The sequence below is a fragment of the Rhinatrema bivittatum genome, chromosome 2 (assembly GCF_901001135.1).
Source record: "Rhinatrema bivittatum chromosome 2, aRhiBiv1.1, whole genome shotgun sequence".
Classification (NCBI taxonomy): Eukaryota; Metazoa; Chordata; class Amphibia; order Gymnophiona; family Rhinatrematidae; genus Rhinatrema; species Rhinatrema bivittatum.
In genome coordinates this window covers 358,382,117-358,398,847 of record NC_042616.1, presented here as the reverse complement: position 1 = coordinate 358,398,847, position 16,731 = coordinate 358,382,117, and the positions used below count along the sequence as shown (strand labels likewise).

Genomic DNA, 16,731 nt, shown 5'->3' with positions numbered 1-16,731 from the left:
GCCTATTCCCGGCATGGACATTGCCACCAGGGTGGCTGAACGGCAGCGGGTGCAGATTTGAGCACAGCGGTGAAGGTATTTCCCTCTCCCTCCCCGCAACTGGAAACCGCGTGGGTAAGCACCGAAACCAGGTAAGGTAGAAACCTTTTCTTCTAAGTCTCCGGTCTCCAAGGCTCAGCCGTATCGACCTTCCTCCGAGATTTAAATCGGGTTGAGCAGCCCTCCTCTGGCTAGGCCCCAATCTGGTCGAGGGTCCACACACATGGAGACCCTCCAGGGGGGATCGCCATCTTGTTGCCGGGGTCGTCAGCACCAACTTTCCCTCTCGTCGTCTGTACACGCGGAGTAGGCCAGAGGCCCGATGCGCCTAACTTGAGCGCATCCATAGTGATACACGCTTAACTGCACGCACATCTGGGTTGTGCGCACTGCGGCACGCACAACTGCGCGCATAACTGTGCCACGCACACACAATCCGCCACCTGCACGCATAACTTGTGCGTACATACTGCGCATAACTTCTGCGCTCCCGACGTGCATAACTCTCGCACAGACGAGTTTTTAAGCCCTACACGTGCACAAACGATGACATCACCATCCAAGAAGGTCAAGGGACCCTTCCTTTGCCCAGCCTGCCACTTGAGAGCTGCGCAGCCTGAATTAGAATCCCTTCTGTGCCAGCAGTGCGAACAGAACCAGGGAGAGCCCAATCAAGACCTCCCACAGCCAGGAGCGGGATCTGGAACCACTGATGATGGCATCCCGGACCTAACTATGTCCAACTCTGTGCCCCCACAGGAAAGTTCCTCCGGGGCTACCACTACAATTCCTCCTGGCATCAACATGGACCCAGGAATCTTCCCCTGGGTGGAATTTTTCAAAGGGCTGCAAACCTTTGTCCAGGCGCAACCAGCCTCGGCTGTCCACTTGCCTCAAACTCTGCTGGAAGCACAAGCCCTTCCCAGCACCTCCCGAGGCTCTCGAGACATGCCTCTCCTATCCATGATCATCCCGGATGGGGAGCCAGACACCTCAGAGGAGGAAACAGACTCCCTTGAAGAAGGGGAAATCCCCCCAGGGAAGGAGCCATACCGGACCATGCTCCGATTCTTCCACAAAGACAAATTACCAGCCCTCGTGACCCGAACTATGAAGACACTGGGTCTACCAGGCACGGACCCTACATTGGAACCTAAAAAGTATCCCATGGAGGGAGGAATGGCACTGAAGGACGCCCAAGACAGAAGGCTGATGTCTTGGGCAATGTCTCAGCAATGACGCTACAAATTGATGTCTCAGCAATGACGCTACAAATTGCCTCCTGCTGCGCCTTGGTGGCACATTCCTGTTTGATCATCTCCAGAGACGCCACCACGCCCGGAGAAGCAATGGAACCTGCAGTCTCCTTCCTCACCAATGCTACCACTGATCTCGTGCGCACATCATCCAGGGGTGTCACCTCCGCAATGGCGGCCAGAAGACAATTATGGCTCCGAAACTGGTTGGCTGACGCGACTTCCAAGGCGAATCTCACAAAAATGCCTTTTAAAGGATCTCTCCTGTTCGGAAGCAAACTGGAGAAGTTAGCCAACAAATGGGGCGAATCCCCAATATCCCGATTACCTGAAGACAGGAACAAAAGAACATAGCGCTCCTCCCCCCAAAGAACCAAGGGTAGAGGTTTGCAGCGTTTTAAACCTTACAGGAACACAGTCCCAAGCACCTCGTACTTCAGGAAGGTTTCAGTCCTTTCGGAACAAGCACATTAAGAGAGGAGCAAGCTCAGGAGCAGGCTCCGGCCGTGCCCCACAATGAGAAGATGCAGACCCATCCACAGGAAGAAGACATAGGGGGCAGACTTACCCTCTTCTGCCAAAGATGGGCCGAAGTAACCTCGGACAAGTGGGTCCTAACTATCATTCGAGAGGGGTACGCCCTGGAATTCCAAACATTCCCCCAGACAAATTTATGAGATCACCGTGCCACTCCCGCTCCAAGAGACTGTCAGTGGAAACCACGCTAGCAAGACTACTCAGCCTGAAGGCAATAACTCTGGTGCCTACGTCTCAACAAAATACTGGTCACTATTCCATCTATTTTATCGTTCCCAAGAAAGAAGGAACATCCGACCTATCCTGGACCTCAAGGCCGTCAACCGTTACCTGAAGGTACTACACTTCCGCATGGAAACCCTGCGCTCCGTTATGGCAGTGCAACTGGGAGAATTCTTAACCTCCCTGGATCTATCCGAAGCCTACCTTCACATCCCGGTCCATCAGGTCCACCAGCGCTTCCTGTGCTTTGCGATACTGGGCAATCATTACCAATTTTGAGCGCTACCCTTCGGACTAGCCACCGCTCCCAGAACCTTCACCAAAATTATGGTGGTAGTAGCGGCTGCACTGAGGAAAGGAGGAGTTCTGGTACATCCTTACTTGGACGATTGGCTTATCAGAGCAGAGTCTCTGGAGGAGAGTCGCCACACGACCACCAGAAAGGAATTACTACAAGAGCTCAGGTGGGTCATGAACACGGCCAAGAGCTGCCTACAGCCCTCCCAGTCACTAGAATACCTGGGAGTCCGATTAGATACCAAGCTGAACAAGGTTTACCTTCCCCCTCCAAGGCGAAGGAAACTGATGGGTCAATTGCAAAACCTGTTGAACTTGGTTCGCCCCAAGGTAAGGGACTACCTTCAAGTCCTTGGCCTCATGACCTCAACTCTGGAAATTGTTCTGTGGGCACGGGCCCATATGCGACCACTACAACACTCCCTATTGTCACGATGGAATCCAGTGTCCCAGAACTACTCAATTCGCCTCCAGCTACCAACAGAGGTTCGGCATCAGCTTCAATGGTGGCTACAAGAAGAACACCTAAGCAGAGGCGTAAAACTATCCGCACCGAAGTGGATCTTGTTCACCACGGACGCGAGTCTGCGAGGGTGGGGAGCCCACTGTCAGGAACTAACAGCCCAGGGCAATGGAACAAAGAAGAGGCAGAGTGGAACATAAACTGCCTGGAAGCTCGAGTGGGCAAACTAGCCTGCCTGCGATTCAGCTACAGACTCTGAGGCGAGTCTGTCAGAGTCATGTCGGACAACGCCACAACCATGGCCTACATCAACCGCCAGGGAGGAACCAGGAGCCAGCAGGTGTCTCTGGAAATAGACTCTCTCATGGAGTAGGCAGAAACAAACCTGCAAGGGATTTTGGCCTCCCACATCACGGGAAAAGACAACATCTCAGCGGATTATCTCAGCAGAGAGAGCCTGGACCCGGGGAAATGGTCGCTGGCAGACACAGCCTTCCAGATGATATTGAATCAATGGGGTCCCCCAGCCATGGACCTCCTAGCAACTCGTCACAATGCCCAAGTCCCCAGATTCTTCAGCTGCGGACGAGAACCACAGTCTCAAGGAATCAACGCTCTCATCCAGAACTGGCCAGAGGAAGACCACCTGCATGTTTTCCCACCCTGGCCTCTACTGGGCAGGGTCATTCACAAGATAGAGCACCACAAGGGACTAGTCCTACTTGTCCCCCCGGATTGGCCAAGAAGGCCATGGTATGCGGATATGCGAAGATTATTGGTGGGGAATCCTCTGTATCTACCGCCGTACAGGGACCTTCTTCAGCAGGGACCGATCTCCCACAAAGACCCGGCTTGATTCTATCTTATGGTATGGCCTTTGAGAGGACTAACCTAAAGAAGCGCGGCTACTCAAAAGCTGTGATTGACATCCTGCTCCGAGCACGCAAGTTATCCACATCTGTCTTGCATACAGATCTGGAGAGTATTTGAAGCCTGGCGTGAAGACCGCGCCCTCCTTCCGAGGACAGCCAAGATTCCCACGATCCTAGAATTCCTACAGGACGGCATGCAGAAGGGGTTGTCTCTCAACTCCCTCAAGGTTCAAGTTGCTGCACTGGCCTATTACAGGTCCGAAGCGGACGGCATCAGACTATCAACGCATCCTGATGTGTCTCGCTTCCTGAAAGGAGTTAACTCCGACCACCTCTAAAGTGGCCAGTGCCTCTATGGAACCTCAACCTTGTACTAGACTTCCTAGCAGAGAAGTGGCCTGTCTCTACGCCTCTTGACTTTAAAGACTGCATTCTTGATCGCAATATGCTCAGCTCGGCCCATCTCCAAACTTCAAGCATTATCCTGTCGAGAACCGTTCCTCATGTTCGTCCCAGGCACCATATAGCTGCGTACAGTACCATCCTTCCTTCCGAAAGTGGTTTCCCAGTTCCATATGAACCAGAGCATATCCTTACCATCACCAGATGAACACAGAGATTCGGAAGACTCACTCCTCCTTCGCCACCTGAATGTCAGCAGAATCCTGGTCAGATACCTCAAGAGATTGGAATCCTTGCGCAGAACTGATCACCTGTTCATTCTTCACAGCGGGAAGAAACAAAGGGAAGCAGCATCGCGGGTGACCATAGCCTGCTGGATCAAAGAAGTCATTAATGCTGCCTACATAGAGGCAGGAAAACCACTACCTCTACAGGTCAAGGCGCATTCTACAAGGGCCCAGGCAGTCTCCTGGGCTGAAACCATGCTGCTTTCGCCTGCTGAGATCTGTCGGGCGGCGACATGGTCCTCCTTACACACCTTCTCCAGGTTCTACCGCCTGGATGTCCATGCCAGGGAGGATACAGCCTTCGCAAGGGCAGCACTAAGTGGGCCACGGGCAGCCTCCCACCCGGTAGGGGAGTAGCTTTTGTACATCCCATTGGTCCTGAGTCCATCCCATTGGTCCTGAGTCCATCCCTCTTACCACTTCCAATTTAGAACTCCATTACCTTCTAACCATCTCCCTTAGCTTTTACCTATTCCCCTTGAACCCTTTTACTCTATAGTATTGTTTTTAATTCAGCTCAGTTAAGTTACAACTAAATGATAGTTCTGTTTTTTTAAAAAGATTCTACTTGTTTTATGTTCAAATATTTATATACTTACCTTTTTATTTGTATAACGCTTATATAACCCTGTTAAATGTAAAATGCTCCGGCGTAAGTTCCTGTTTACTGTACACCGACGTGATATCTTTGATGAGCAGCGGTATATAAAAACTTATAAATAAATAAAATAAATAAATAAATACATGCTAGGAAATGGAGAAATTACTTACCAGATAATTTCGTTTTCCTTAGTGTAGACAGATAGACTCAGCATCCCACCCATGTCTCTTCCAGAAATAGAGAACCTTATATATCAATCTTGAGACTGTATGGGTAAGCCTTGGCCTACCTTTGTTAAGACACCCGCAGTTACCTAGGTGTCAGCGTTTTATTGTTTCAGCGCACCGGCGCTCTCCAGTGCCAAAAACGTTTTTATATATATAATCAGTTGAACCTGTTCAAAGGTAATCAAGTATCAAGAAAAGTATCAAGAAAACCTGTTCAAAGGTAATCGGGTATCAAGAAAGTTAAAAAAACACTGGTACACCGCTGAGCTTAGAAAATTGATACTTGAGCTCCGTAAAATGGAAAAGAAATGGCGTAAAAACCAAACGCCAGAGTTACTTCAGAAGTTTGTCACTCCTTCATGAATACCGGAAAAAGACAGACGAAACCAAGAAAAACTACTACGCCTTGAAGATCCACCAATACCAATTCAATCCACGAGCTCTCTTCCAATATGTTTCTACCATCATCACTCCCCCAGCTAACTTCAATTCAGATAATGACAAAAATAGATGTGAAACACTAGCAACCTATTTTCATGACAAAATCAATGCTATTATGAACCGCATCTCTACTTCCCCACTTTCTAACCTCTCTACAAACACTACCACACCCCCTATTTCAACAACACATAGACCATCCACTCACAATCTAAATCTACACAGTCTCTGCTCTGCTTCGCTTACAAAATTCGAATCCACAACAACACTAGAAATTGATGGTATACTCAAAAAAAACGAAACCAGCAACGCACCCATTTGACATCATGCCTATAAAAACACTCCTCTCCATCCCTTCAAGAATTGCAGTACCCATAACAAAGATTCTTAACAAATCCATCACCTCTGGAATTGTACCTGCACAACTCAAACCAATTCTGAAGAAACATGATTTAAACCCAACAGTATCAGCAAACTTTCGCCCAGTTTCGAATCTACCTTTTCTATCCAAAATATTAGAGAAAGTCATCAACAAACAACTCACTGAATTCCTAGATGAAAACAAATTACTCTACCCATCACAATATGGATTCCGTAAGCACTATAGTACTGAAACTCTTCTCCTAACACTCTCTGATACAATTCTAAAAGCATTAGACACTGGTCATTCTTATATACTTGCCCTGCTGGACATTTCCTCGGCATTTGACACAGTCAACCATAACATCGCCTCTCTCAAATTGGCATTACTGGCACTGCTCTATGTTGGCTCAAATCTTTTCTTAACGGCAGGAAATACAGTGTAAAAATTGGCCAACATGAATCCAAACCCAAAAATCTGCTACAAGGAGTACCCCAAGGCTCCTCTCTATCTTCCACTCTTTTCAATATATACCTCACTCCACTCTGTCGACTGTTGATGAAACTGGGTCTCCCGCACTTCATATATGCAGATGATGTGCAGATCCTAATCCCTATCAAGGACTCACTACCCAATGTGCTCAAAACTTGGAAGACTGCACTAGCTGAAATTGAGAATCTACTAACTGAAAACTCTTTGGCAATAAATACCAACAAAACAGAGCTTCTCATTATTTCGTCACAAAACAACAACCATGCTAGCCCCACTCAACAATCTCTATCTGACCTTCACACTATACAACAAGTCCGCAGCCTTGGTGTCATAATTGACAATCATTTTACACTAAAAAAATGTATCACTTCCACCATTAAAAATGGCTTCTATAAACTTCATACTTTGAAAAGGATAAAACCACTTCTACACCCAAATGACTTCCGGACTGTACTACAAGCTACTATATTATCTAAATTGGACTACTGTAACTCCATATTACTAGGTCTACCAAACAACTCAATACAACCACTACAGATGCTACAAAATGCAGCTGCACGCCTGCTCACTAACACGCACCGCCACGAACACATTACTCCAGCTCTTCAATTCCTACACTGGCTCCCGATAGTATCTAGGATAGTATTCAAAGTTCTCACCCTTATACATAAGTCATTATATAACCAAGATATGCATTGGTTCGCTGAATTATTTACATTCCATACATCAAACAGACCAATTAGAAAAATGCACCAGGCTAAACTAGCTACTCCAACTCTCAAACAAATAAAATATGTCTCAACGAGAGAACGAACATTCTCGATAGCTGGAATCAACCTGTGGAATAAAATACCCACAGATCTGCGCCAGGAACCCTGCCACAAGAAATTTAAACAGAACCTAAAAACATGGCTGTTTAAACAAGCCTACAATTTGTGAACACTTCCCTTCAGATTATTATTTAATATAACATTATATAATAATATATATTCATACCAATCAGTTACTATTCAATATCGCTAAGCACACCTTTTGTGACCTATATACTTGCAATTTTCTTATTATTGTAATTAACTGTCAATTAATTCTGACCTTCAAGAAAACTACATCTGCTTTTGTTCTATATTCCCAAATTGTAAATATTTGTACTGTTAATATTGTACTATTACTCTTGATCCTCCGGCCCCATGTGCCCCTGCTGAATTTAGTTTATTTTCATTATTTAGTTTATTTTAATTATTTATAGTTTTAATGTTGATCAGCCATGTATCATTATATAATTATTTTAGATTGTAAAGCTTGTTGCTAATTTAATGTTCATTGTAAACCGAGGTGATGTTTGCTAACGAGCCGCGGTATATAAAAACACTTAAATAAATAAGCAACATATATCCACACTGGCTTTTCGAGGAGAATACTGAAGAGCAAAGCATGCTGCACGGGTATATGTAGGCTGACGTCAACTTTGAAATCTGACTCAGTCTCCCATCTGCTTCAAAAATGTGAAGCAGATTTGTGAGGTAAGACTTGCCTTGGGTAAAGCCATGCTGACTTTGTTCCATTAAACCATGTCTTTCTATATGTTCTGTGATTTTGATGTTTAGAACACTCCACTATTTTTCCTGGCACTGAAGTCAGGCTAACCGGTCTGTAGGGGTACATACATTTTTACTTGAGTTCAGTGATTCTTGTTTGTTGAATACACAATGGTTTACTATTTTTAATCAAGTTTTTTGCTAGTCTGTCCACAGTTGCTTTTAAAGAGAATACTGGCAGGCTGAGGTCACTGCAGGAGTATATATACTGTGACGTCAGCTTGCTTCGTCTCCATCTGCCGGCAGGGGAGCATAACCCACTGGTCCTGAGGCCCTCTGTCTACATTAAAGAAAACAAAATTATCAGGTAAGTAGAAATTTTTCCATTCAAGATCATCCTCAATATTTAGTGAGTTAATAACCAAATTCCAAAGTCATATGGTCATCAATGCAAGAAAGGACTCCAAAACTTGTATAAAATGTCTCCTACTAGCAAGTTTGCATTGGATCACTTAGTTTTTCCATCTACAATAGCTAGTGCATCTGTATTCTCCACATAGACATTGTGGGTGAGTCTTTTTCTAGCCACTGTACCAAAATGCACTTCTTAATTGCAAATAGACTTTCTGAACAAAAAGTTAAAATGTTGGCATCATCAAAAACAGTTATCAAAAATGTCCAATAAATAAAAATCAGTTTGTACTGCTAGTTGTGTATGTGCATGGATGGAGATAGACATAAAAACATCCTACCAGCATTTATCAAGTCACATTCCCAAAAACAGTGAATGTGTATGTACCCTTCCTTCCACATTTAGAGCATGTACTTGAATCAGCCAGCCCAGCTTGAAGTGTCCTACATGGAGAAATAAACTTAAATTGCATTTCTCATAAGGCTGCCAATTCTACCAGTTTAGATATATGTTCCAAACTCAGCCACATCATCCTGTAAAATTTCAGAATTTAAATTTTGAGCCCATCGCCTCCCCATCTCTGCTAATGTGTCTGAATCACATTCCTAATCAGGCTCCTGTAAATTTTTGACAATCACCCCTTCCCCAATTTAGGTGCCATCACATCCTGTTCAAAGGTTCTACTCTAAACACTGTGCTATCCACTGCTAGCATTGAAAAAAGCATAATGTCTTAACTGGATATAGGCATAAAATTCTGTTTGCTAGATCATGTTTATCCTTTAACTGTTGAAAGGCTAACACACCTGTTCTATCCTCATTCAAAATTTGCCCAATTTTTACTAAACCCTTTCCTTCCCAAGATTGGAAGACTTTGTTTCAGCCAGGTATGGATAATAATCTGTTACCTCTTATAGGCAGGTATATTTAATTCCGCAGGGAAGAGCTATATTGACTCCTAATCCTCCACCATGCTTTTTACACTGCATTAAGCACCACACTGCTTTTTAGGGCAAGAGGTAATTCAGACACTATTGTATGTAAAATATAAGTGATAAGCAAATTCAGTCCCCCATCCCCCAATGACATCTGTAGTCTCCACTAGCCTAGGTTTTCTTTCCTTTCCAGAGAAATTGATACTACCTTTTGCCACCTCACCATATCTTTTTTTTCAAGTTATCAGTATAGGTAGATGCTGGAGTACAAATAGCCACTTTGGCAGTGCTATCATTTTTATAAGCTGAACCGTGCTCCCAAAAAAAAACCTGGTAAATGATGCCAACTCTAATAATTTCTCTGTATGGCATAGTAAAGGTGACATTTTCAAAGTATACAACTGAAAGAGATTTCTGGGAATAACCCATCCTAAATAAGTAAAATGATTCCACACCCATTTCAAAGGAAATTCACTATCCCAGGATATCTGCAATGCATCCGAAATGTCTAAAGCTGGCTATGTATCTGTATTAATGCAGAGGCCTGAAAATATAATGCTAAAATATCTAACAGCTTACTCAGACTGGGAGAAACATACCATCTGCAAACATTGCCATGTTCATTTCACCATGACCCAAGAAAATGCCTCTAATAGTGCCATCCAGTAACATTTTTCTAGTTAGTGGCTCCACACTTTAAATGGGGGGAACGGGCAACCCTGTCTAGTACCCTGTCTCAACTCTAGTCTCTCAGAGATAACATTACAGACTACCTCCACTATAGGGTGTTCATACAAGATCTTAACACTATCTATAAAGAACCCTTGGAATCTCAACTTACCCAAAATAAAAAAAAAATCCAAAGACCTTCTCAATCTCAAAGCTAACTATCATAGGGATAGTCCTAGGTATCTGACCATATTCCACTACAGCCAACAACTTCTGAATATTAAATATCATATTCCTGCCAAGCACAAATCCCACCTTTTCTTTGAACACCAAACTTGGTAACACCACTGCCAGCCTGTTGGCCAGAATTTTTGAGTTGATTTTAACATCCCCATTTAACAAGGAAATCAGCTGATAAGCCGATGAGAGTTCCAGATCCCTTCTTTTTTTGGCGAAATTGTTATTAAGGTTTCTTTCCAGGATTCCCAAGAAAGAGGGTTCGTTCCGGGCCATCCTGGACTTACAAGCCCATCAACCGCCACCTGAGGGTACCTCACTTCCGCATGGAAACCCTATGCTCTGTCATAAGGGCGATACAGCCGGGAGAAGTTCTCACATCCCTGGATCTGTCAGAAGCCTACCTGCACATCCCGGTCCATCACGAGCATCAGCGTTTTTTACGCTTTGCAATCCTGGACCACCACTACCAGTTCTATGCACTACCCTTCGGGCTAGCCACAGCACCTCGAATGTTCACCAAAATCATGGTGGTAGTGGCGGAGACACTGAGGAAAGAAGGAATCCTCGTACACCCATATCTGGATGATTGGCTGATCAGGGCAAAATCCCCAGTGGAAAGTCATCAGGCGACCACCAGAGTCAAAACTCTACTGGAGAACCTCGGGTGAGTGGTCAACACAAACAAGAGCTGTCTGCAGCCCTCCCAATCTCTGGAGTACCTGGGAGACCGGTTCGACACCAGACAAGACAAGGTCACTCTGACTCCTACAAGGAGAACAAAACTGATGAACCAATTGCGAAACCTGTTAAGCAGTCTTCGCCCCAAGGTGTGGGACTACCTCCAAGTCATCGGTCTCATGACATCCACACTGGAAGTGGTGCCATGGGCAAGAGCTCACATGTGACACCCCCCCCCCCCCCATACCGTTCCCTACTGTCACAATGGAATCCAGTGTCCCAGAACTACTCCATTTGCCTCCAGCTCCCAGAGGAAGTTCGAACCCAGCTACAATGGTGGCTACATGAAGACTATCTGAGCAAGGGAGTAAGGCTATCCCCGCCAACCTGGATCCTGCTCACCACGGATGCGAGCCTATGAGGGTGGGGAGCCCACTGCCAGAAACTGACCACCCAGGGGCAATGGGACAAGGAAGAATCAGGATGGAACATCAACCAGCTGGAAGCACGGGCAGTCAGGCTAGCCTGCTTACGGGTCAGTCACAGATTTCAGGGTGAATTGGTCAGAGTCATGTCTGACAATGCCACAACAGATGCCTACATCAACCGCCAGGGAGGAACCAGAAGCCAACAGGTGTCCCTGGAAATAGACCCCCTAATGGCCTGGGCAGAATGAAACCAGCAAGAGATCTCAACCGCCCACATCACGGGAAAAGACAACGTCACTGTGGATTACCTCAGCAGAGAAAGTCTAGATCCAGGGGAATGGAGGCTGTTGGCCACAGCCTTCCAGTTAATAGTAAACTGCTGGACAACACCAGCCATGGACTTCCTGGCAACCCAGTCCAACGCCCAAGTTCCCAACTTCTTCAGTCATAGACGGGAACCACAATCCCAAGGGATTGATGCCCTCGTCCAGGCCTGGCCACAGGAAATCCTGCTTATACGCCTTCCCCCTGTGGCCGCTACTGGGCGGGATCATCCGCAAGATAGAACACCACAGGGGACCAATATTTCTAGTGGCCCCGGACTGGCCAAGAAGGGCGCGGTACGCAGACATGCGAACACTACTGACAGGGAGCCCTCTCCCTCTACCTCCACACAGGGATCTGCTCCAACAAAACATAGAAATGATGGCAGAAGAAGACCAAATGGCCCATCTAGTCTGCCCAGCAAGCTTCACACATTTTTTTCTCTCATACTTATCTTTTTCTCTTAACTCTTGGTTCTATTTCCCTTCCACCCCCACCATTAATGTAGAGAGCAGTGATGGAGCTGCATCCAAGTGAAATACCTAGCTTGATTAGTTAGGGGTAGTAGGGGTAGTAACCGCTGCAATAAGCAAGCTACACCCATGTTTATTCCCTTTACCCAGACTATGTCATACAGCCCCTATTGGTTGTTTTTCTTCTCTGCTGCCGTTGAAGCGGAGAGCCATGCTGGTTATGCATTGAAAGTGAAGTATCAGGCCCTTTTGGTTTAGGGTAGTAACCGCCATAACAAGCCAGCTACTCCCTGCTTTGTGAGTGCGAATCTTTTTTTTTTTTTTTTCTTCTCCCCTGCAGTTGAAGCTATTCTGGATATGCGTGAAGCCTCAGCTTTTCTTATTCCCCTGCTGTTGAAGCAGAGAGCTATGCTGGAAATGCTTGATGTATCAGCCTTTCTCCCATGCCATGAAGCAGAGAGCCATGCTGGATATGCATCGAAAGCGAAGTATCAGGCACATTTGGTTTGGGGTAGTAACCGCCGTAATAAGCCAGCTACTCCCCGCTTTGTGAGTGCGAACCCTCTTTTCTTCTCCCCTGCCGTTGAAGCAGAGAACTATGCTGTATATGCTTGGAAAGTGAAGTATTAGGCTTATTTGGTTTGGGGTAGTAACCGCCGTAACAAGCCAGCTACTCCCCTCTTTGTGATTGCAAATCCTTTTTTCCACATTTCCTCTTGCCATTGAAGCTTAGAGCGATGTTGGAGTCACAGTAAGCATCTGTATGTTTATTTAATAAGGGTATTGTCTCCGGGCAGTAGCCATCGTTCTGGTGAGCCACCCACTCTACATTGGCGGTCTCTTGACTTTATGGATCCACAGTGTTTATCCCATGCCCCTTTGAAGTCCCTCACACGAAGACCCAGCTCGATTCTCTCTTACGGTCTGGCCATTGCTTGCAGCTCGGAGATTTATTTTTTTATTTAAAAACTGTTTTATACCGATATTAGTAGCTACATCATATCTGTTTACAGCAGAAGTAAAGAATGGAAATTACATTAAACGGGGATCGGGGATGGGATAACATAGGAGCAGAGGAGAAGCAAGGGAATAACAAGGTAAGAACAAATGCATCGGGCTTCTTGAAGAAATATGGAAGCTGGTAAACAAATGTTACAATGAAGAATAAAATAAAATACAGTCGTAGTAGTAGTACATAACTTTATACAAGGGTTCAGGTTAGGTGCTTAACGCAGCAGTGTAAGCAGGTAGAAGAGTTATTGAGGGTAAGCTTGTTTGAATAGCCATGTCTTTAGGTTGGCTCTGAATTTAGTAGTGCATGGCTCAAGCCCGAGATTCGTGGGAAGTGAATTCCAGTGTGTAGGCCCGGCAATGGAGAGGGCTTGGTCTCTTAGAGGTGAGGTGTGCCTTCTTGAGGGAAGGCACGTGGAGAGTGCCTTTGTAGGAAGCTCTGGAGGGTCGGTTGGAGCATGTGAGGTGAAGTGACTCATCAAGCCAGTTGGAATTATGAATGTAGATGGATTTGTGGATCATAGTGAGAGTTTTATAAAGGATGCGAGAGGGGATCAGGAGCCAGTGAAGTTCTTTAAGGATGGGGGTGATGTGGTCATATTTACGGGTGTTGGATATGGTTCTAGCTAACGCATTCTGCAGGATTTGGAGGGGTTTTATAGTGGAATAGGGGAGACCTAGGAGTAGGGAGCTGCGGTAGTCAAATTTAGATGAGAGGGTGGTCTGGGTAACGGTGCGGAAATCGCTAGCATGGAGTAATGGTTTTAATTTTTTTATCACGTTGAACTTATAGAAACCTTCCTTGAGGATTGTGTTGATATATTTTTTAGGTTCAGTTGTTGATCGATCTGAACCCCGAGGTTTCGAACACAATGCTGCGTGGGAAAGGCGCTATAAGTAGGGTCATTTGCAATGGCGGGTTTAGGGGGTTGGTGTTGTGATATGAGGAGCAGTTCTGTTTTGGAGGTGTTTAATGCAAGGTGGAGGTTTGTGAGAAAGGTGTTAATTGAGGCAAGGCAGTTCCCCCAGAATTTTAGGGTTTCAGATAAAGAGTCCTGAATGGGTATGATGATTTGAACGTTGTCAGCATAAAGGTAGAATTTGAGGCCAAGTTCAGATAGGAGCTGGCAGAGGGGAGTGAGGTAGAGATTGAATAGAGTGGATGAGAGGGAGGAACCTTGAGGAACTCCTTGAGTGAGGGCATAATGGGTGGATTCAGCATTGCCTATTTTGACTGAGAATTGTCTGTTAGAGAGGTAGGATGTGAACCCCACTGTACTGCAGAGCCAGAGAGGCCAATGTCAGATAGGCGGGAGAGGAGGTGATTGTGGCTTATAGTATCAAATGCAGAGGAAATGTCAAGGAAAGCAAGGATGTAGCTGTGTCCTTGATCCATGCCTCTGATGAAGTAGTCTGAGAGAGAGAGAAGAAGGGTTTCAGTGTTAAAATGCTTGCAAAAACCGAATTGAGGGGGGTGCAGTAAATTATTATTTTCAAGGAAGTCCATTAGTTGGGAATTGACTACCTTTTCCATGATTTTAGAGATAAGTGGGAGGTTAGAAATGGGACAAAAGTTGGCTGGGTCCTTAGGGTCTAGCGAAGGTTTTTTGAGCAAGGGTTTAACCACTGGATGCTTAAGTGTGTCTGGGACAATGCCAGAGGAGAGTGAGCAATTGATAATATCAGCTAAAGGTTTAGCTATGGTGTTGGGGATCATGAGAAGTGCTTTCGTAGGGATGGTGTCTGAAGGGTGGGTTGCAGGTTTGATCTTTTTGAGGATTGATTCGATTTCCATGGAAGAGGTAAGGTCAAGGGAGTCGAGGGTGGCAGTGGTAGGGACAGGCGTGAACAGATAGGATGAGCATTGGGGGGGAATCTAAGGAGGATATTTGCTATCTTGTTGTGAAAGTAGATATGTGACGGGCCGTCTCCAACTGCTATCAGTAGCACACTATACCCATTGGTCCTGAGTCCATCTGTCTACACTAAGGAAAACGAAATTATCAGGTAAGTAATTTCTCCAATATTTTTTTTTTTAAAGTGGAGAACTAGTTAAAGTTGCTCCTCCGAGTGATCAGAGGATAACCTGCTAAAGACCCGTGGGACATGCATGGTCATAAGAAGCCATGGCCCGATACAGACTCCTGTCCTATGTGCCCGACAGACTGGCTGGCTCCGGCCATCCACACTGGCCTGGTACCGCCTGGCCCCCACTCTCCATTATTTGACCAAGAAGTGGGGAGGAGGGTACATTCACTGCCTACTCACACCTAGGAGTTGGGGGGAGTCTAGTTTCCATTCAGCCTGTAAAGGGCCTCCAAGCTCCTTGAGCTAGCCTGGCATCGGCACACTCTTCAAGGGCAGTCTCTTTCTTGGAATCTCAAGGGAGAATGTGCACGCCAATGGATGTGTCAGTGCGTTGGCATCTATCAGCGAGTGTAGGCTAGTGCACCAGAATTCAAAGGCACTGCTTGACTGGAGAAGCATCGGCGCACCAGCACCAAGAGGTCTGAATGCACCAGCATTGGGAGCTTTGGAAAAGGCATCAACGTACCGGCCTCAGGAAGCCCCAACGCACCGGCCTCAGGAAGCCGACGCCTGGCGTCAGCAACCCTCGATGCATCGGCAAGTCATCGAAGCACCAGCGTTCCTTCAAAGCACATTATAAATTAGAAGGAAAGAGCTCAGTAACCCACATTCCAGTGGAAACACTGAGAGGAGAGGATCACCTTGCTGGTGGCTGAAAGGAATCAGTAAGTTTTTGCTTGGGACATTGACATTGACTTTTTTAAAAGTATTGGGGCAAAGTTAACTATTTGGGAATATTATTTAGTGTGTTTGTGTGTTTGTGCCTTTAATAGTCAGGCAGTGAATAAACAAGTTAGACTGTTTGCATTTTTAAATGGTCAGTCAATAAGGTAGCAGTAGGTTGGCAGTGAATAAACAAGTTAGACTGTTTGTATTTAGTCAGTCAATAAGGTAGCAGTAGGTAGTGTGTTTATTTTTTAAAAGTCTGCCTGACTATTAAAGTGTCCTCCAGACTTTTAAAGAGCTAAGTGTTTTATTTAATAATAACTGAGTGCATTGTATTGAAAAACAAAAAAAAAAAAAACCCACAAAAAAGTAGCCAGAAGCTAGAAATAAGCTAGGAGCAGTATATACCAAAGTAAAAAAGTTGAATAGTTCAGCTCAGTTACTCACCTTGGAAAGGTGTTGAGGTAGTGTGATTAGGTTTGAATAGGGAACAACATTTGATAATCAAGGGAGCTGTGAGTCACTCAGGCTGACTAACTAAAGTTAGACTGTTTGTAATTCCCAACCCTCCCACCCCTCGCCCACCCACCCCAAGCTCATCCCTTAATTTATAGGCAGGTGCCACTTGCACAAAAAAAAAAAAAAAACCCATTAACAAAAACTTTATTGAGAATTCGATCAGACCCCAGTAGGCCACTACCAGACATATAGTGAATTCACTAATACATTTAAAGGAACTTAGACACATTCCTACTCCCATAGCAACCTAAAACTTAACT

General features: G+C 45.4%; 1 protein-coding gene across 1 annotated transcript in view; it reads left to right on the top strand.

Annotated features, from left to right (window-relative positions):
- The window catches only part of TRIP13 (thyroid hormone receptor interactor 13), a 193,184-nt gene that overhangs the window by 90,290 nt on the left and 86,163 nt on the right, over positions 1-16,731 (top strand).